General features: G+C 35.7%; 1 long non-coding RNA gene across 1 annotated transcript in view; it reads right to left on the bottom strand.

Moving 5' to 3' along the window:
• Positions 1-723: 723 nt before the first annotated feature.
• The window catches only part of LOC111547111, a 104,186-nt gene continuing 84,635 nt past the window's right edge, over positions 724-20,274 (bottom strand). The window contains exons 2-3 of the long non-coding RNA XR_002733030.1: positions 14,019-14,260; positions 724-1,295 (exon numbers count right to left, since the gene is read on the bottom strand). This is a non-coding gene — a long non-coding RNA (uncharacterized LOC111547111). The remainder of the gene's footprint in view (positions 1,296-14,018; positions 14,261-20,274) is intronic.

Below are 20,274 nucleotides of genomic sequence, written 5' to 3'. Positions count from 1 at the left end.
TTAGCATGCATTAGAGTTGCCCAGAACGCCTTGTTGAAAGACAAATTGCTAAACCATATCTACAGACTCTTTGTTTCAATAGGCCTGGGGTGGGGTGGTTCCCATAAATTTGCAAATTTTATTTTATTTTATTTTTATTATTTTTTTAAGACAGAGTCTCGCTCTATTGCCCAGGCTGGAGTGCAGTGGCACAATCTTGGTCACTCCAACCTCCACCTCCCAGGTTCAAGCGATTCTCCTGCCTCAGCCTCCTGAGTAGCTGGGACTACAGGCACATGCCACCTTGAAAGTCCCCAGCTAATGCTGATGCTATTGGGTCCACGAAATACACACTGAGAAATTTACACGTAATATCAACATTACCCACAGCCCATGTTTATGGATTAATTGGTTTTATTTTAGAATTTAACAATCCATGTGCTTGAGCAAAGAGGAAAAACAAGTTTTAAACAATAAAGTATGGCCTTATTAGAGAAAGTATATACATTTTATTAGTAATAACAAGGAATTTAAAGTTTTATTAAAATAAATCTATGAGATTTTTGTTTCATTCAGTACAAAATTGGTAATTATAATAAATTCCACCCACAAACGGAAAAGTGAATACAAACACAATAAAGAAATACAATTCAATAAGCCAGTTAAAACAGAGACTTTTTTACACAGAATAATATTCAAATATTTTGGAAAATTACTTTGTCCTTTAAAGAGGAAACTGAATTTCAGGCACTATAAGTGAGACTATATTTTCCTCTCTACATTATTGCATAGCTATTTGTAGGTCAGCCAGAAACATTTGCTCCCACTGTTTGTAGCTGTATCTACTTTGTCTATTAGCTCTAGTGATTTGAGAGCAGGGAAATGTCCGTGAATAGTATGATTAATATAAATGTTTATAATCTTGAATGATGAAGAGTATAATTTATGCCTAGAATAATCTCATTTTAGAGGATGGCAAATGTGCAAACAATAAATACTGCCTAGATGTTTATAATATTCAAAGTTGAAAAACCATATTGTTGAATATAAATTTGAATTTCTGGCATCACAATTATCTCCAGGTAAGGAGTATAATAAGAGTCTCTTCATAGTATTCTTGAGTACGTCTCTTTAACAAAGCTATTCAAATACAAAAAGGTAAACACTTAAAATTGCTTTTTATTAATAAAGGGGATTTTCTGTTCTCCAGTAGCCATATCTCTTCAGACTACCAGTGGGAGTTGGTAAATTGACATACGGAAACTGAATCCACATATTGGGAGGCCAGCTGTCCTCATCAATTCCCTTTATGGCCCCTGCAAAAATAGAAATAATAAAACATAATATACCAGAACTGTTTTCCAATTCAAACTGTTAAACAAAGCTAAATATGGCATGAGAAGGACTCCGTTCTTCTATGTTTGAGTCCTTGTGGATGAACTGTAACCTAGCTTAATAGACAAGATTGAAAACCTAATTTAGGAATAGGTATCTGTAACAATACCTGAGTTTTGGGCAATCCCAATGGCCATAGTTAACTATTCATAGACTGTTAAGTGTTCAAATTGTGTTCAAATAAGGCAAATGCCAACCTGTAACCAATCCACCTGTTTCTGTACCTCACTGCTGATTTCTGTACTTCATTTCCCTTTGTCTATAAATCTTCTTCCACCATGTGACTGTGCTGGAGTCTCTGTGAATCTGCTGTGATTCTGGGAGCTGCCCGAGTCACAGATCATTCATTTCTCAATTAAACTCCTTTAAATTTAGTCCAGATGAAGTTTTTCTTGTATCAAACCTTAGGTAATACTCATTAAAGAATCAAGAATGTACTTTGATTCAAAAGCTATTTTCTTGAAGAAGGCACTATATAAAGGTAAGATTGGGGGGGTGAGGAAAATGGGGAGATGTTGGTCAAAGGGAGCAATCTTTAAGTATAACATGAACACGTTCAGGGGATCTAACGAACACCATAGGTAATTAATTTAATATGCATCATTACACAAAGTATATCAAATCACATTGCATACCTTAAATCTATACAATCTCTACTTTTTAAATTAAATATTTCAAAATTAATTCAAATAAAGTTTTGATATGTGCTCCAAAAAAGGGGTCTTTATCTCCTTAACAAATTTTAGCTAATGACCAGAAAGAAGTTAAATATTGATTCACAATTATATCTCTGAACTCCATGTATCCTAAATATAACTTTCTATCAGAAAATAAACTATCGTATGACAGGGATAACAATCACTATTAAAAGCTCAAAATAATGTGTTGCTTTCTTAGTGTCAGGAATTACGCTACATATTTTATATATATATATAATATATATATATATATATATAATTTAATTCTTAAATTCCTGTAAAGTAGGGATGACAATCTCCATTTTATGGATGAGAAAACTGAGGCTTAAAAAGGTTATAAAACTTGCCCATTGTTATGTAGATATAAAGTGTCAAACCAGGCTTAGAAACAGAATTGAAACTAGGTCATTTTTTAAGAGCTTAAATGGATTGAAAAGGTTATCTAGATTAATTCTTTTATTTTATAAATAAAATAAGAAGCCACAACAGATAATCCCCCAGCTAAAGGCAGATTCAGGATTATAATACACTAATACACATTTCTCAAATTCTAACAAGAAATAAAAATACGAATTGCTTCCTTTACATTAAACTTTTCACTGTGCTGTCTTAACTATTACACTTTACAGACAGAGAGAGGAACGGGGCGGGGGCCGGTGGGGGGGGGGGAGAGAGAGATTTAACCCAAGATGTAACTTTCAGGCTATAGGTACTACAATAAATTAATTCACTGAATAGATACATGTTATGAATTGCTTACGTGTCAGGAAATGTTCTAGACACTAGGAATACAAATATGATTATAATTTGGACTCTGTCTCTCAGAACACCTCTCCCCTTAAGAAAACACAGGTAGCATAATAGACCAAAGAAGGTTCTTTGGGACACATATGAGCAGAACTGTAGTGGGTTGAATGGTAGCCCCTCAAAATATATGTCCATGTTCTAACCTCATAACCTGCAAATGTGACCTTATTTGTAAAAAGGATGTTTGCAGATGCAATGAAGTTGAGGATTTTGAGATGAGATCATCCTGAATTATCTGGCCCTAAATTAAATGCCAAACCCTTAAAAGTCATTATCAGAAGGAAGAGAAAGATAACACAGACCGGAGACAACACACACAGAGGAGAAGGCCCTGAAGAGAGGAGTGATACAGCCACAGGAGATTCCTGATGCCACTAGAAGATGGAAGAAACAAGCAAAGACCCTCCCCATGGAGACTTCAGAGGGAGGCTTAACTGAGGGAGGCTTAACTTTTGACCAACACCTTAACTTTTGACCATTGGCCCCCAGAAAATTGAGAAAATAAATTTCTGTTGTTTTAAGCCAGGAAGTTGTGATAATTTGATACGACAGCCCTAAAAACAAATATAGGAACATATATGGATTTTCCTAGCCCTAGAAGAAAAGGTGTTCTAAGCAACAATTTTTGAAATAGATCTGTCATTAAGCTTCCTCTAATGTGGCAGTGGCCTAAATAGCAACAGATATTTATGTTAAATGTCTGTATCAAGGAAGTTTCCTACAATAAGCAATTAAGATTTAAAACCTTAGATCTGGCGTTGTGGCTCATGCCTGTAATCCCAGCACTTTGGGAGGCGGAGGTGGGTGGATCACTTGAGGTCAGGAGTTCAAGACCAGCCTTGCCAACATGGCGAAATCCCGCCTCTACTAAAATTCAACAATTAGCCAGGTGTGGTGGCAGGCACCTGTAATCCCAGCTACCTGGGAGGGAGGCATAAGAATCGCTTGAACCTGGGTGGAGAAGGTTGCAGTGAGCCAAGATCACGCCACTGCACTCCAGCCTGGGCAACAGAGTGAGACTCTGTCTCAAAATAAATAAATAAATAAAAAATAAAACAACTTTGAATTTAAGAAATTTACTAATTATCTTATTTATTAAATAAGAGGCTCTGAGTCTTGAAATGCTGAAGTCTGTGACTATAAAACATGGTATATTTCTAAGATTTTCCCACTGTACTACATAATGGTTTAGTAATCTATTTAATGGTATTCAACAGCTCTTCCACATTTGAAACAAAATAATTCTCACAAGTTTGAAAACATAAGGAAGTATTATTTATTATAAGTTTAAACATTTTACAAGGGTGCAGCAGAAATAAAAGCACTATTTTCTTTATAAAACTGCATCTCACTGGGGTAAAATATAATCTTTGGACCAAACTAGCATCATCATCATCCTACTCACCTTCATAATGTAATCATCATCCAAAAAGCCTGCATCTACTAAAATACGAGTTCATGAATGGTGTTAAATAAAAATACCAAGATACAAAAGTACTGTTTACTTGAAAGGAAAAAAGATGAAGGTTTAAAATGAACCCAAATGGATCATTTGTAAACTTTTAAATACTAGGAATCAGAATCACTTATTTTCTGAATGAAAATTCACGTTATGGAACTTGAAAAGTACATCCAGGCAAGTAACTTCACATCAGAGATGAGGTCACTACATCACAGAGAAGTGAATTACCCAGTTTGCACAGTCTATGGCAAAGGTGATGTCTGAAATGTGATCTCAATTCTCTAGCCAATGCTATTTCCAAGATTCCTTCTTCACATGTTTATATCTAAAGAATGCATTACTATCAATGTTACCAAGACAACTGAAGGATTTTTTGTAGGTGCTGGATTAGGGAGAAGAAGAAGCTTGAGATGGTCATTCTATTGTATGAACATCAATAAATTTCATATAATTATACTTCCCACACAAAGAGTAACCCAACTTCGATTTAATGATCACAAATTGTTTTTTTGTTGGCTTGAAAAATATGTTGTCTCAATAAGTAATATATTCTAACAGGTGGCATTAAGATATTACTAGATTCCTACCTCTACCCATTGAAAGCTTTTAGAAGGGTTTCTACTCAAAAGCCCTAGTCCTCTACTGCCCAGCAGGCTATTATGAGATTATTTATTTAAACTGCACAGCCTTTTCAAGTCGTACAGAGGCTTATAATTCTTTTATGCACTCTGGCAAAAGTAAAAGTTGCTATTCTAACAATAACCTTAACATTTAACCAAACTATACTTGTTAGAATATAAATATTACACTCATCCATAGACACGATCAGGCTATTTTCCTCATGTAAGGCCAATTTACTAGAGCAGGTGGTAGGATGGACAGACTAAATTAAAAGAAATAAATTGCTCTTCCTTATTCTACTTATGTGAGGTGTTGAAAACAGTCAAACTCACAGAAGCAGAGGATAGAATGATGGTTGCCCGAGACTTGGGGTGAGGGTTGATGGAAATGAAGAATTGCTCCTCAATGGGTATAAAGTCTCTGTTTTGCAAGATGCATTCGTTCTAGAGACCTGCTGTACAACACAGTACCTATAGATAACAACGCAATATTGTACACTGTAATATATCTTTAAAGGATAGATCTCATGTGAAGTGTTCTTTCAAAAACAATGCATGGAAATATTCTGGAGCTGATAAATATATTTAGCATCTTGGTTGTGGTGATGGTATCACTGGTATATGCATATGATCTAATTCATCAAGATGTGTATGTTAAATGTGTACAATTTTATTTATTTATTTATTTATTTTGAGATGGAGTTTGGCTCTTGTCCCCCAGGCTGGAGTGCACTGGTGCAACCTTGGCTCACTGCAACCTCCGCCTCCCAGGTTCAAGGGATTATCCTGCCCCCATCCCCCAAGTAACTGGGATTACAAGCACATGCCACAATGTCCGGCTAATTTTTGTATTTTTAGTAGAGATAAGGTTTCGCCACGTTGGCCAGGCTGGTCTCGAACTCCTGACCTCAAGTGATCTGCCCTCCTTAACCTCCTAAAGTGCTAGGATTACAGGCCTGACCCACCATGCCCAGCCAAATGTGTACAATTTTTGTATATCAGTTATACTTTAACAAAGCTAAAACAGAATAAATGCCTTTTCTTTTTTCTTTTGGGTAAAGGGATGGTTTCTGGTAATAATTTGAAATAGACTGTGCAAACAGTTAAGTCTCATGTAACTAATACCTACCTTATTTTCTTCTGCCATTATCTTTGCCAGTGAGTCGTTAGTCATGAGCTTGTGACATAATTTAGAAGATGAGGTGAAGGTGAAGTTTCCTATTGGGCCATGGAAAAGATTTCTTATTTCCTTGAAGAGGCACAGAGGAAAAAGCAGGTTCTTTTCTCCTTGGATATGGTTGTATAAGACTGTGTTTCCTAGAACTGCAGCAGCTATCTTGGGTCCCTGATAAGAAACTCACCTCAGGAGAAAACTGACAATGCAGATGTAGAAAGGGGTGGGGACAGAACCTTAAGACCTTAATAACATAGATGATCTGCTGAATTAACCAACTGCATAGCTCTTCTACTCCTGGGTTTCTTGTTGGGTAAGATAACATATGCCCTTATTATTTAAGCCATTTTGATGTAAAAGATTTTTGGTAAAGCCAAAAGCTTTCTAAAAGATATCCAGAAGCAGATTACTGGGGCAATCAGGCAAAAAGGCAACCTTACCTAACAGACGAATGCTTTTAACTCCCTTTTCTAATGCCTAACCTATTCCAGGTGTCTCTCATTCTCTAGCCTCAGAGTCTCCCTCATGATTTTACATTAAGTTAGAGTTACTCATTGAAGATTATTTGCTTTTGTTTGATCAGGGCAGGATGTGTTTACAGCTGAAAATACAGAGATAATAAGTATTAAGTGTAAATGACTCCTGAAAAATAATCATAAAGAAGCAGGTTTTTCCACTCCAATCAGACAATACAGAGAATGCCACCTAGTATTACTATTTGCATAGCAATATTCAGGAGACAGTTTATTGTCTAAATAGTTCAGACTCTCACGATTCAAGCACTCTGGGTTTTTTTTGCTTTGGCAAACTGTTTTCTCCAATTATTATACACCTCAAACATTTTAAAATGATGTTTTTATATATAGGTGAATATTTATTTTGACATACAGTAGAATTTATATTTGAAATTTACATTCATTTTTGCAATGAGCAAGTGACCTAGATTTCTTTTTTAACTTGTACTAATTCAGTGACTCAATCTTCACTCACATTTACCTTTACCTGAAGGGTCTTATTTCACTAGTTTGATTGTAAGTTGAGAAACTGAGACAAGAAATTTTTATGGTTTCATAACATGATTAAAAATTGTTTCAAGAACACTGTTTTTCATGTGAATTATGTAGAAGATAACGTTCCCTTTTGCAGAGATGGGTGGCATGAATGCCTCTTAGTATAGCCATAAATGTAAGTTTAGCCATAAAATATTAAACATTCACATCCAGCACTCCAGAATCAAGATACTTTATTATCTCAAAATTTTAGGTAGTTAATATGATAGATAGTGTTGAAGAACTACTTGTTCACTTTCTTCAATATGGCCCAGTTGAATTAATAAAGTGACATTTTATTTGAAAGGTAAGCCGAATTCAGATATGATTATTCTTGCTTCTTTCACATTATAATTTTATGTGTTCCAATGGGAAATCAAGCTTTGTTTGAATGAGTAAAAATGAACTGAGGATTAAGCTATCTGTCTGGATATGTGTTCAAATGTTTGGTAATAATGTAATGTGCTACACAGATCTCTTGTATCCTTGTGATCTTTATAGGCGATCCATATGGTCAAGTCTATTTTTTTCTAATGATACTAAGACCTTTTGTTTTGTTTCACTCAATTGACATTTGCATGGATGGGACAATAGCATTGTGGGTAAAACGTCTTGAAAGTTAGAATAAACCAAGACACTCAAACCCAAAATTACAGTAACCATTATGTTGTTTACCACCCAGCCATCACAGGAAAACAAAACCAAAAACAAGTCAGTTGTACTTAACAGTATATGCGATAAAGAAGTAAAACTATTGATTTTATTGAATCTCAACCATTAAGTCTACAACTCCTTGGTGTTCTGTATGGTGAACTGGAAAGTATTGATAAACACTTTTGCTGAAAGCTGAATAATTGTGTTATTTTAAGGAGAAGTTCTTAAATAATTGTATGAATTCTTATCTGGAGCCTTGTTTCACAGAATACCATCTTTACTTAAAAAACCATTGGCACTATCAAATTTGGGTATTGGCCAGACATTTTCTCAAAATGAATGAAGTCATCTGATCACTTTGAAAAAACAATGAATAGTATTTTTTGCCAGTAATAGGATTTGAGCTGAAACAAGTAAAGATTTATATAACTCAGTGACTGAAACAACATTTTCTAAATGACTAGTGAATAATTTTTTTAAATGTGTTTGGGTAAAATATCCATTCATGTCTCAGATGGACAACTGGATTTTATTGTAACACAGTAAGAAAATTTTATAAATAGAATTTCAGCTTCTATATCAACACTATCCTTTAAGAAACAATCACTTGTCAAGTTTTTATGTAATATCAGATAATATTCATGATTATCTTAAAATAATATTTAACTATTTCTCTACTTTCAACTACATATTTATTTGAGACCAGCTTTTATTCATATACTCAAACCAAAACAATGTATTGCAGCAGAATGAACAAGAATTAGATATAAGAATCTAGCTTTCTTCTATTAAGCTAGACATTAAGGAAATTTGCAAAAATATAAATCAATATCGTTCTTCTTACTTTTTTTGTAAAAATAATTTTCATTAAAATATTATTTATTTTGTATTTAATCAGTTTATGTTTAAATAAAATGCACGCTTACATTTTAAGTGTGTATGTGTGTGTGTGTGTGTGTGTGAGTGACAGAGTCTCACTCTGTTGCCTAGGTTGGATGGAGTGCAGTGTTGTGATATCTTGGCTTACTGCAACCTCTGCTGCCTGAGTTCAAGCGAGTCTCCTGCCTCAGTCTCCCAAGTAGCTGGGATTACATGCGTGTGCCACCACACCTGACTACTTTTTGTATTTTTAGTAGACATGGGGTTTCACCATGTTGGCCAAGCTGATCTTGAATTCCTGACCTCAGGTGATCACCCAGCTCAGCCTCCCAAAATTATCTTTCAATTCTTAAAACAGCAAATACTGATAGGTACAAAAAATATACAAAAGTCTTTGGGGTCCTTAATAATTTATTATACTGCAAAAGGGCCATGAAAATAAAATATTTGAGAACTAGTGGTATAAGGTAACAAATACCAGTTACTTAGATTATATGTTGCATTAGAGACATGCCCAATACAAAAATAGACTATGGGGACTCCAGAGGGGGAAGGATGGAAAGGGGGTAAGAGTTGAAAAATTACCACTGGGTACAATATCTAGTATTTGAGTGATGAATACACTAGAAGTCCAACTCCCACAGTTACGCATGCAATGCCCATGTAACAAACAAGCACATGTACGTCGCTGAATCTAAAATAAAATTCTAAAAAGACTAAAAAAAAAAAAAAAAAGATGAAAAAGAAAAATGCTGAATACTGTCTCCAAAGTCTAAGAATGAGAAACTCTGTTTTCTTCCTTAGAATTTGCTACATGTTCCTATAAGTTTTATACAAGTTTTAAAGACATTGACCAGAAATTTTCTGGAGGTCTTTCATTCATATCTTTGGCAGCATGTTGAAAATAACTCCAGCAGCTATTACTTACTTACCTAATGCACTGCCAGACACTCTGGTAAGTACTTCACATGCATGACCTCACTAACTCTTACAACTTCATGAAATTAGAATTATTTAGGTTTGTTAGGAATTTTTTGAAAAAGAAACTCAGGTATAATTATTTTATCAGTTTTCATGTATCTTATATGAGAGAGAGAGACAAAGAGAATATTTTTCTCTAAGTGTCAGACACTGTCTTAAGCACTGGAAATGTCAAAGTGAACAAGACAATACAGGTTCCTGATGTCATAGACTTTACATTCTGGTAGTTTAGACAAATGATAGAAATGTAATTAAATCATTAAGATAAGTACAACGAATAATATAAACCTATGTAAAAATAGCACCTATGATGGTCAAGGATGATTTCGGTGGGAAATCAACACAAGTTCTGAGATATGAAAGCCAACAACTGATAATATACATGAGCCGGAGAGAAAAGTAAGAGCAAAGGACCTGTGGTTGAGATACATTTGTTAAAATTCTAGAAGGGAAATAAAGTACACATAGCTGAAGTGTTGCGGCTGAGATAGAGAATTGCAGGAGATGCTGGATATATATGCAGGGGCTATACGCTGGAGGGTGTTTTAGACCACAGCTGAAAGATTGGATTTAATGCTAAGTTTTATTAGAAGCCCTTATAGTTAATCAAATGCTAGTGACCAGGATGCTCTGCTGCTTTTTAAACATGAATTAAAAATTCATGTTCTTTCAACTCTGCCAATAACTGTAACAGCATAACTGTTTCAAAAGAGAGCCAGAAAAAAGCTAGAGTTGATTTTAAAATACATAAGAACTGCTTTGTAGGAACAAAAATATTTGTACATCCCAGGTGATTTTTAGAAGAAGGAAAGTAAAACCTATTTCTCTAAAGGGTAGGAGAAGTTGGAAAACCCAACAATGAGCCTAGTGAGTCAACCAAGTGAAATTTCATTTTCGGGAACCAAAGCAGTATGTCTTCTCTTTGGGTATGTATTCATATGTGAGTTTTATTCATTTCCTATTGATTGACTAATGCCTGGGGGGAAATGGAAAAAATGTGGAAAATTGCAAGTAAAAATTTGGAAGTTGCTGTAAACTTGTAATGGATATATAAAGAAAAACTGCAACCCAAATATTAGAAAGGGCCAATTGAATGAGAAATAGATAAAGCTGATGCTGGGCTTGGAGAATTAGACAACTATATATATATTTTTAAGTTTAAACAAATAATATCAGTATTATCCCACTCCCCAAGATAGGCTGAAAACTATAAATTCCAACACCTAAAACAGAGATTGCATAAAAATGAAATGAACTTTGTAAGGGGAATATCAGAGAGTTGGCATACCAATTTTTTCTACCAAGGAGCTTTAGCTGAACCCCCCAAAAAGGGAAAATTTTGTTTATAACAGATGAAGAAGATAGTTAAACCTCAATAAATAGGTTTTGGCATTATAAGAGAGAAAACCCAGATTCACAGTTGATGAATATGTAAACACTCTATTATACACACTTTAAAGAGACAATGAATAAAAAATATTCTTCCATCACAGAGAGTAATTATCACTCCAAAATATATTTTCTAAATGTATTGACCCTTGAATTGAGAGAAAATGTATAAACACTCATATCTTTTAATGTTATGCTTGTTTTAATCTATCTCTATACTAAAGTAATAACCGAGGGCATATTGAAAATAATTACTGTTTTAAAATTTTAGAGATACTTACTGTAGAAAAGAAATGGAAAAGAGTTAGAGTCACTTGAACAATTTGACCATAAAGGCATAGGCTCTATTAAGAACCATTGGCAAGCTTCAGCCTTCTGGTGTGTTTTTGTTAAAAACAAAATAGAATCACTATTTCTAACTCAGGAGAAATTGTACACACTCTGGTTTGTGGGCTTCCTTGGAATCAAAAGAAAAGCTGGCAACATGAGACCTACATTCTACAATAAAATATTGGCTACTTCTCCTTCTAGATTGGGCATGAATGTCTCTGTTCTTTATGGTTCTTTCCCAACACCCTTGTTGGGCCCCAACACCCAGCACCCAGGTCTGGCTTCATTCACTGATACAATCTTTCCGAACCTTGCCAGCATTTGGAGCCCCTGAGTCTATAACGCTGGACAGATCTCAGTGGAAACTAAACAGCTAGAATTTCTTATGCAGTGCCTTCTTCATATATCCGGATATTTGACTCTTTATCTTTCTTATACTTGAGGAAATAACTACACATATATGTAAGTATGTATGTATGTGTGTGTGTGTGTGTGTGTGTGTATTTGTTTCTCTCTCTCTCTCAATACTTATAGCAGGAGAGAGAGAAAGAGAAACATGCACTCACATGTACTTATATAGTTATCTCCTCAAATATTTAAATGTTCCCTTCTACACTCAGAACCTGGTGAAGACAGAGTAAAAAGCGTAACAAAAACAGCAACCACGTCCTTTGGTGCAGAAAAATTACAAGCCCGTAGGTGATCTTGATTTTAAATGAAACTTCTCAATAACTTCTTATGGTACAGATGACACAATTTTTTAAAATAAAGGACTGTTTCTATATCTTGGAATCCCTCAGCCTTTTGGTACCTGTTTGCTTTTGCTGTTGCCAAAGGTTATTGGGACACAGCAGAAATGACAGATTGTCTGGAGACCATAAGGCTGCTAGCAGCCCAAGGCAGTCCAGGCAGCACCAGGGAGCAAACTTCTACAGACTGCCAGGCCCTGTGCTCTTTAATCAGGACTGCTAAATGATCCAGGTGGCATGAAGTTTGGGCACCTTAGAATAATGCAGAAAAAATAAGTGAATATTCCCTTCCCAACTGTTCCATTTGGCTCTTCTTCACTCAATATAAAATATTTGGGGGCAAAGGAGACCTGCTTTTAAGGAGGAGTCAATTATCCTCTATTCATCTATAAGAATACAAAGTAATTACAAACCTAAGAAAAAGCAAAACAAAACAAAACAACAACAACACAAGAAGAATCTGTTTATCAGACACAGAAAAGGGCAGAAATAGCCACAAGGCTAAAGATTTCTAAAGGCACTTCAAACAGAATGTATGATATTAACTTCTTATTGTACTTCAGATGATTGTTCCCTGCATGAACTAGGTCAAGTCTCTGGACTAATACTTGGCTCCCTCCGAATGTCTGCCTTAGGGGTACACTTCAGTCACCCCAATGTCTTTTGCAAACTCTAGATTTCCCATTTCAGGTTTATTTTAATTCTTAGTACCTCCATTAAATTGAAGGTTTATCTTTCCTTATCCCTCTTACTCTCTTCACTGGCAACCAGGCCTTCATTTGCCTCGCCTGGTACCCACAGTCTTAGGTCCTATCTGCCCCTTCCCACACCTGTCACTGGCTCTCAAGACTCTCTCTGGTCAAGTGGTTCACCAGAGAGATATGTATCAAACATAAAATGAACATCACATTAGAGGAAATGTTAATATGGCGTTGAGTCACTTACAAACCAAGCTCTGATCAAGTCCAAGGACTATACTCTTAATAGCAACAAAGTTTTACTAAAACCGTAAGAAAGGGAGTGAATGGAAGAGACAGAATGCACTGGTGAGTTCAGAGGTGAAAGCACCCTCATGAGTTTGAAAATCAAGAAAAAATGCTCCTCCATCTACCCTAAATGGACAGGTAAAGCTTGAATAAGCAGTCCAGAAGTAGTGAGTATCCTGGGATGGAGAACAAAAAGACAAAGGTGCCAGTTTAGAATCTACTGGAGCATATTGTGAGAACAATGAGGAAATGGTCTATTTAAGCCATTTTTTTCCAATAGGAGAGCAGTTGTGGAAGCTAAGACCATGTTCTAAAATCACATGTCTTAATGTATGCATTATTCCCATTCACAAAAAGATCTACTAAAGTGCAGTGCTTAGGAGTATGAATTCTACTTTAAAGAGACAAATTTGAAACGTCCACTGACATTAGCTATTTGTGTGAACAAGGTTAAATCCTATATCATGTCTATGCCTTATTTTCCTACTTTTTAGAATAGAAATTTATTATTTAGTTTCTAGACAGATTGGGTTAATTGAATGAGGTAATTCATGGAAAAATTAAATTAAATGTCTTGCATATAGAATTATTCAATAATTATATCATTAATTATTCAATCATTTGATGTTTCTGAATCATCTATTTGGTTATATTTGCTGTGTTTGACATGAGTACTAGAAGTATGAGTAACATTGAGTTCCTGGACTCATCATCTCATCATCTGTGAAGAAAGAGAGAAGTTAACCAATAGTTTTAATACCACATCATATGTAATGTATTGAAGGTAAATACAAAAGGCCTCACCCTGATGCAGTGGAGTGAGTAACACCTGAGGCCAAAGGGTTTGTGGTGCTGAGGAGCAATACCTGATTCAGGACTAGGAGGTTAGATCGGTTTTCCACAACACAGAAGTAGGAGCTGACAAAACAGAAAGGATCTTCCAAGAAGGAATCATAGGTACCAAGGTCTCCCAAATAGTTCAAATTGACTTAGCCAAATGGTTCACCTGGAGCACACCCAGCCAGGACAAGAGATAGGGTTGGAGAGTTTCCCAAGGACCTGGCATTCGTTCAAGACTGATTCAAGTAGTGACAGTGGAGGTTACTTTCTGTGTGAAAATCACAAGAAAAAAAGAAGGAAGGCAAGTGACTTCATAGAGTCTGTTATGATGATTAAAAGCATTGGCTTTGGAGAAAGGGAGACTTTGCATTTTAAACAGGATTGTTACCTTCATAGTTTCAGGTAAGTTAACTGGTGCAAATCTCATCTTCCTTATTTGTGAAATGGGGACATTTCCTCATGGAATTACAATGGTGATTGAATAAGGTAATGTTAACAAAACGATTAGCTCAGTGCCTGGCCTATAACACAGATTCTATATTTGCTAGCCCCACTTACCACTGATTATTTTATTAATGGAAAAGGCTTTGTTAGAGAAGTCACAATGAAAGGGGCGGCTCTTTATAACATGTGGCCCTACTCCTGTAAACATAGCTGGTTTTACCACAGCTTCAAAACTGACACAAAATTCTTTCAAGTAATTTGAAAGTTGAGTGGCTTAAACGTTATGCTTGAACTAAGATGTCACAATGGAAATATGAGATAACACTTATTAGTTCCTCACTATGTGTCAGGTATATAGTTACTATGTTATCCAATTATCAACCATACTTTACAAATTTAAAAAGAGAAGAATTAAGTAAATTAGGCAAGTCATCATAAATAATCAGTAATTTATTAATTCAGTGTTTGATTTAAAAGGAAAATTTGAATTGGATTATGTAAGCTGAAAGCTCTTGTCTAGAAAATCAGAAAAAAATGTAAATTTTAGTGTTGATTGATTAGTGGTAATCTTGGACAAGCTCTTTTACCCTCTCCAGCCCTTGACTTCCACATCTGTAAAGTGAATAGATATGTTTGAGGCATGCTAAAAATTTTATGTTTCTATAATTTTATATTAGCTTTCTATAGATTTATCAGTCAAGCTGGCCTATTCTACATCTTCTTGGGAAATTTCTGAAACAATTTAATTCAAAAAGCTACTAGAAGTTAATGCATGATCCCATCGTAGAATGAAAAATTCCTACCATTCTTATTCACACTTCCTCACTTCTTTTCCCAGGCAGGCATTACAAATCAATCACCACACTCATTCATGCCAAGACTGGATGAGGCCTGATCAGAAATGACAGATGAAGTAAAACTTATTTGTAAAGACATCTGCATAGTGATGAAAAGTTAGCAAGAAAAAAAAAAAAAAAAACTCTAGATTTCACAAGAACCATTTTGAATACAAAGTTTGCTATGCTGGGGCCAAAATACTCTCATTATTTTTTTTACAACTCCTTGAATTCTACCTGCCATCAATGAAATCAAGCACCATGTAATTCCTACAGCCTTTCCAGTTATCTAGCCTAACATTAATACCTCTCATTTTGTTTAGCAACCAGAGGACGGGCTTCCTGCGCCTTGATTATATTCAATTTGGAGCATGATTATATAATGTATAGAGTAAAATGAGTTTTTCTTACATTTATTCATTCGTTATTCAACAAATATTAGCTAATTTGTTTTTATAAATGACACAGTGATCTAGGCACCATAAATAAAATATAATGATGATAGACACAGATTCTACAGTTGAAGTTCCTTTTTCACAGTAGATAGGCAAAAACTGTAAAATGTAATTAGCAGGTTATAGGAACACAGAGTAGGAGTGTCTGAGGCATGAAGGAAGTCTTCCTGGAAAACATGAAGTTGAGTTCTAGAGGATGTGTAGTAATTAGAGAAATACAAATAAAAGCAATATGGTTCCATGATAAGGGGACATGAGGAACAAATGTCTAGAGCCAAATGAAAGGATGATAAATTAGTGAAGGAGGGAGAATTCAGTAAGTCTCAGGTACAACGTGAAAAATGGTAAGAGATAAAGTTGAAGAACAATAAAGGGATCTATTAATAAATGTTGTTGGAAACAAATTCAACTATGGATAACTTTTTAGAAATAAAATAATTTAAACAGATCAATGTGGTTTGACTGTGGGCTGGGTCCAGGCCCCCCTTGCTATGTGCAGTCTAGTGACTTGGTGCTCTGCATCATAGCTGCTCTAGCAGTGGTTTAAAGGCACCAAGGTACAGCTCAGGCCATGGCTCCAGAGGGTGCAAGCCCCAATCTTTGGCAGCTTCTTCATGGTGTTGAGCCTGCAGGTGCACAGAAGTCAAGAATTGAAGTCTGGGAACCTTCCCCTGGATTTCAGAGGAGATACGGAAATGCCTGGAAATGCCTTGCTGCAGGGGGGCACTCCTCATGGCAAACCTCTGCTAGGGCAGTAAGGAAGGGAAATGTCAAGTTGCAGTCCCCACACAGAGTCCCTACTGGGGCACCTCCTAGTGGAGCTGTGAGAGAGGGCCACCATCCTCCAGACCCCAGAATGGTTGATCCACTGACAGCTTGCACCATGAACCTGGAAAAGCTGCAGACACTCAATACCAGCCTATGAAAGAGCCAGAAGGGAGGCTGTATCCTGCAAAGCCACGTGGGTGGAGCTGCGCAAGACTATGGGAACCAACCTCTTGCATCAGCATGACTTGGGTGTGAGACATGGAGTCAAATGAGATCATTTTGGAGCTCTAAGATTTGACTGGCCTGCTGGATTTCGGACTTTCATGGGGCCTGCACCCCTTTGTTTTGACCAGTTTCTCCCATTTGGAATGGGTATATTTACTCAATGTCTGTACACTAATTGTATCTAGGAAGTAACTAACTTCCTTCTGATTTTACAGGCTTATAGGCAGAAGGGACTTGCCTTGTCTCAGATGAGACTTTGGACTGTGGACTCTTGAGTTAATGTTGAAATGAGTCAAGACTTTGGGGGACTGTTGGGAAGACATAATTGGTTTTTAAATGTGAGATCATGAGATTTGAGAAGGTCCAGAGGCGGATTGATATGGTTTGGCAGTGTCTCCATCCATATCTCATCTTGAATTTTAGCTCCCATAATTCTCATGTGTTGTGGGAGGGATCCAGTGTGAGGTAATTGAGTCATGGGGCGGGTCTTTCCCATGCTGTTCTTGTGATAGTGAATAACTCTCATGTGATCTGATGGTTTTATAAAGGGGAGTTCCCCTGCACATGTCCTCTTGCCTGCCACCGTGTAAGACTTTTTTTGCTTCCCCTTCAGCCTCCACCATGATTGTGAGGCCTCCCCAGCCACATGGAACTGTGAGTCAATTAAACTTCCTTTCTTTATAAATTACCCAGTCTTGGGTATGTCTTTCTTAGCAACATCGGAACGGACTAATACACTGGCTAAACCACATAATTGAAATAGAAGCTGTGTAGTCAGATCACAAGAAATGTAGAAACAAAGCAGTTCCCAGAGATCTCAGTAGCATCTTTGTTAGGGCACAGTCATGGCATTGCATTGACTCAGTTCTGATCGACTTTAGTCCTTTTTGGCACTCTACTATGTATTCAATTCTTGGAAAAGAGTGATTGATCTTGTTTGGTTCATGTCCTCATTCTCTAGAGAAGCACTGTTGTTGACAGTCCTAACAGAACACTATGAAACGGGAGAAGTAAGTTCTTCTGGAACAAATATGCATAGGTGCGCTATGTAGGCAAAAGGAGCTGCAAAGGACAAAGAGCAACAGACTCCAGACATGCATACCACATTATCATGAGAAACGTGGATGCTAAACTGAAGACAATAGAGTGACACTCGGCAATTCATACAGGAGAATGACATGAGCAGGTCTGCACTGAAGATAAATAAAATGAGGTATGGATTATAGGTGGATCATCCTGAAGGCCTAAAGTTATAAAAGTGAGAGATTATGGATGGAGATCTGAACAAGATAGTAGTAGGAGGAACACACAGAAGAAAACTAGTTCAAGAGATATTAACCTGTAGAATGAAAAGGGCAAGGAGAAGCCATATGTATTAGAGCAGCTAGCATATTTTCAGGAACAAAGCAATAACTCAGCAAATATCTATTGATATGACATAAACACAGAACACTATGTCTTAGAAGGTGCTTAGTAAATTTTGGCACTTTTAGACATTCTATGCATTGTAACACCTGAATTTTTTCAAATTGCTCTTATTTTCTTTACATAATTCATGAAAATTTCTTTAATCCCTCAATCTTCATAGTTGTATTGCCTAATTATAAGTAAGGATGTTTGCATTTTTAGGGAAAATGTACTTGTTTCATTTGAAGAAGAATCTTTATGTGAGAATTAGATTGAACATTTAGAATAAATAGTTTCAAACATGCACATGTTGCTTAAAATGTAAGAAGATAGAAAACCTTGGTAGGTGGACATGTAAGAGTAACTCTAATAAATCTTCCAAATTTTACTTTTGTTGATGATGATAGCCTTTATGAAGCTCAGATTCCAGCTTTTTTCTCTTCTGCAACTGTGACAAATGCAGAAGTATTTTTCATTCATTTTGAGAAAATAAAACAATTTTCTTAGCACAAGGAATTTCACAGTAATTAATTGGAAGATATGGAAGTTAATAAGATTTTATATAATCTAATTTGTGTGAATTAAATCATTTAGTTGTGGAATGGCAGCCCAAATGTTAGATAATTCCTTGTTTCTGGAACAAAGTAAGATGAGCAAGGAAAAAAAAAAAAAAAAAATGATCACCAAAATGTGTGAAACAAAACCAAAAGAAAAACATTGTAGAAAAAAAGGTTACTTTAGCATACCAACCTGAGTAGGGTTTTGGGAGTTACAGATGAAAATCTATAGTTATCACCCTATGCACCACTGCTCCAAAAGAAGAAAATGAGAAAGTAGAGTTAGGGCTCAGGAGAGTTAGAATTGAAATACAAATTAAATGTAATCATGCAATGTATTACCACCTATGCACCTGCACAGCTCAAAAACTCATTTCAGCATAAACACAGCAATGGGCTGTTCCATCTGTAACAAGCTGACCTCAAAAGGGAAAATAAAATGATCTATTTTCACAATTGAAGCATACTCTTGAGTAAAGAAATGTGATTTTAAGGGCATAGTTGGCACAGTGTTGCAATTCACATGAACTGTTCATTTGAAAGAATATCATTGATCAATCTCTTTTTATTTTCCTTCCTCTCCTATCCCCTTGTCTTCTTGAACACTGGAAATATAAGATCAAAAATTTGAATTTGGAGGAATAAAACATTAAAAGAGAAATGATTCACAATTGATTGAAAATAAGTTTTCCAGTGATGATTTTAAGAACAGTGTATGTAATCATGTCCTATGCTCCAAAGTACAATTGCAATTATTTAGGGAAAAAAAAAAAATTACCATTCTCCAATTACAACACCTAAATGGATTTTAATATGAACTCACATGCCTTGTGTATACATGGAGTTTATAACTGGTGAGCATCAAGCACTAGAGAATGATTATTTCTTCCACCCTCGCAGGGAAGTTTGAGGATCCTGAAACTTATATATTACATTATATAACATATATATTACATATAATACACACACATATGTGTATATATGTGCATATATATAGTCACATACATTCTAGATATATACAATAAAAAAGAAATTGTGGTGCAAAGGAATATTATTCAGACTTAAAAGATAAGAGGATACTTCCATTTGTGACAATATAGATGAACATGGAGGACATTATGCAAAGTGAAATAAGCCAAACACAGAAAGAAAAACACTGCATGATTTTATTTATATGTGGAATCTAAAAAACGACAAATACATAGAAACAGAGAGAGTAGAAAAGTAGTTATCAGTGTGAGGAGGAGAAAATGGGAAGGGGTAGGTCAACAGGTACAAATTGTAATTATGTAGGATGAACCTATCTGAAGATGCAATGTGCAACAAGAGAAGTAAATTTCATATTATGATATACATATTCAAAAATACATGAGTCAATAATAACAAATCAATTTATGTATATATAATACAGTAAATAATTGTGTGTACCTTATACAACTACTTCAGAAATATTCTAGCTAAAAAAATCAAAATAGCCCTATGCTTAAAATAAGTGGGCCGGGCGCGGTGGCTCAAGCCTGTAATCCCAGCACTTTGGGAGGCCGAGACGGGCGGATCACGAGGTCAGGAGATCGAGACCATCCTGGCTAA

Source organism: Piliocolobus tephrosceles, chromosome 4 (genome assembly GCF_002776525.5).
Source record: "Piliocolobus tephrosceles isolate RC106 chromosome 4, ASM277652v3, whole genome shotgun sequence".
Lineage (NCBI taxonomy): Eukaryota > Metazoa > Chordata > Mammalia > Primates > Cercopithecidae > Piliocolobus > Piliocolobus tephrosceles.
Note: the sequence above shows the minus strand (reverse complement) of the source record. Positions and strands in the feature narration are given on the sequence as shown.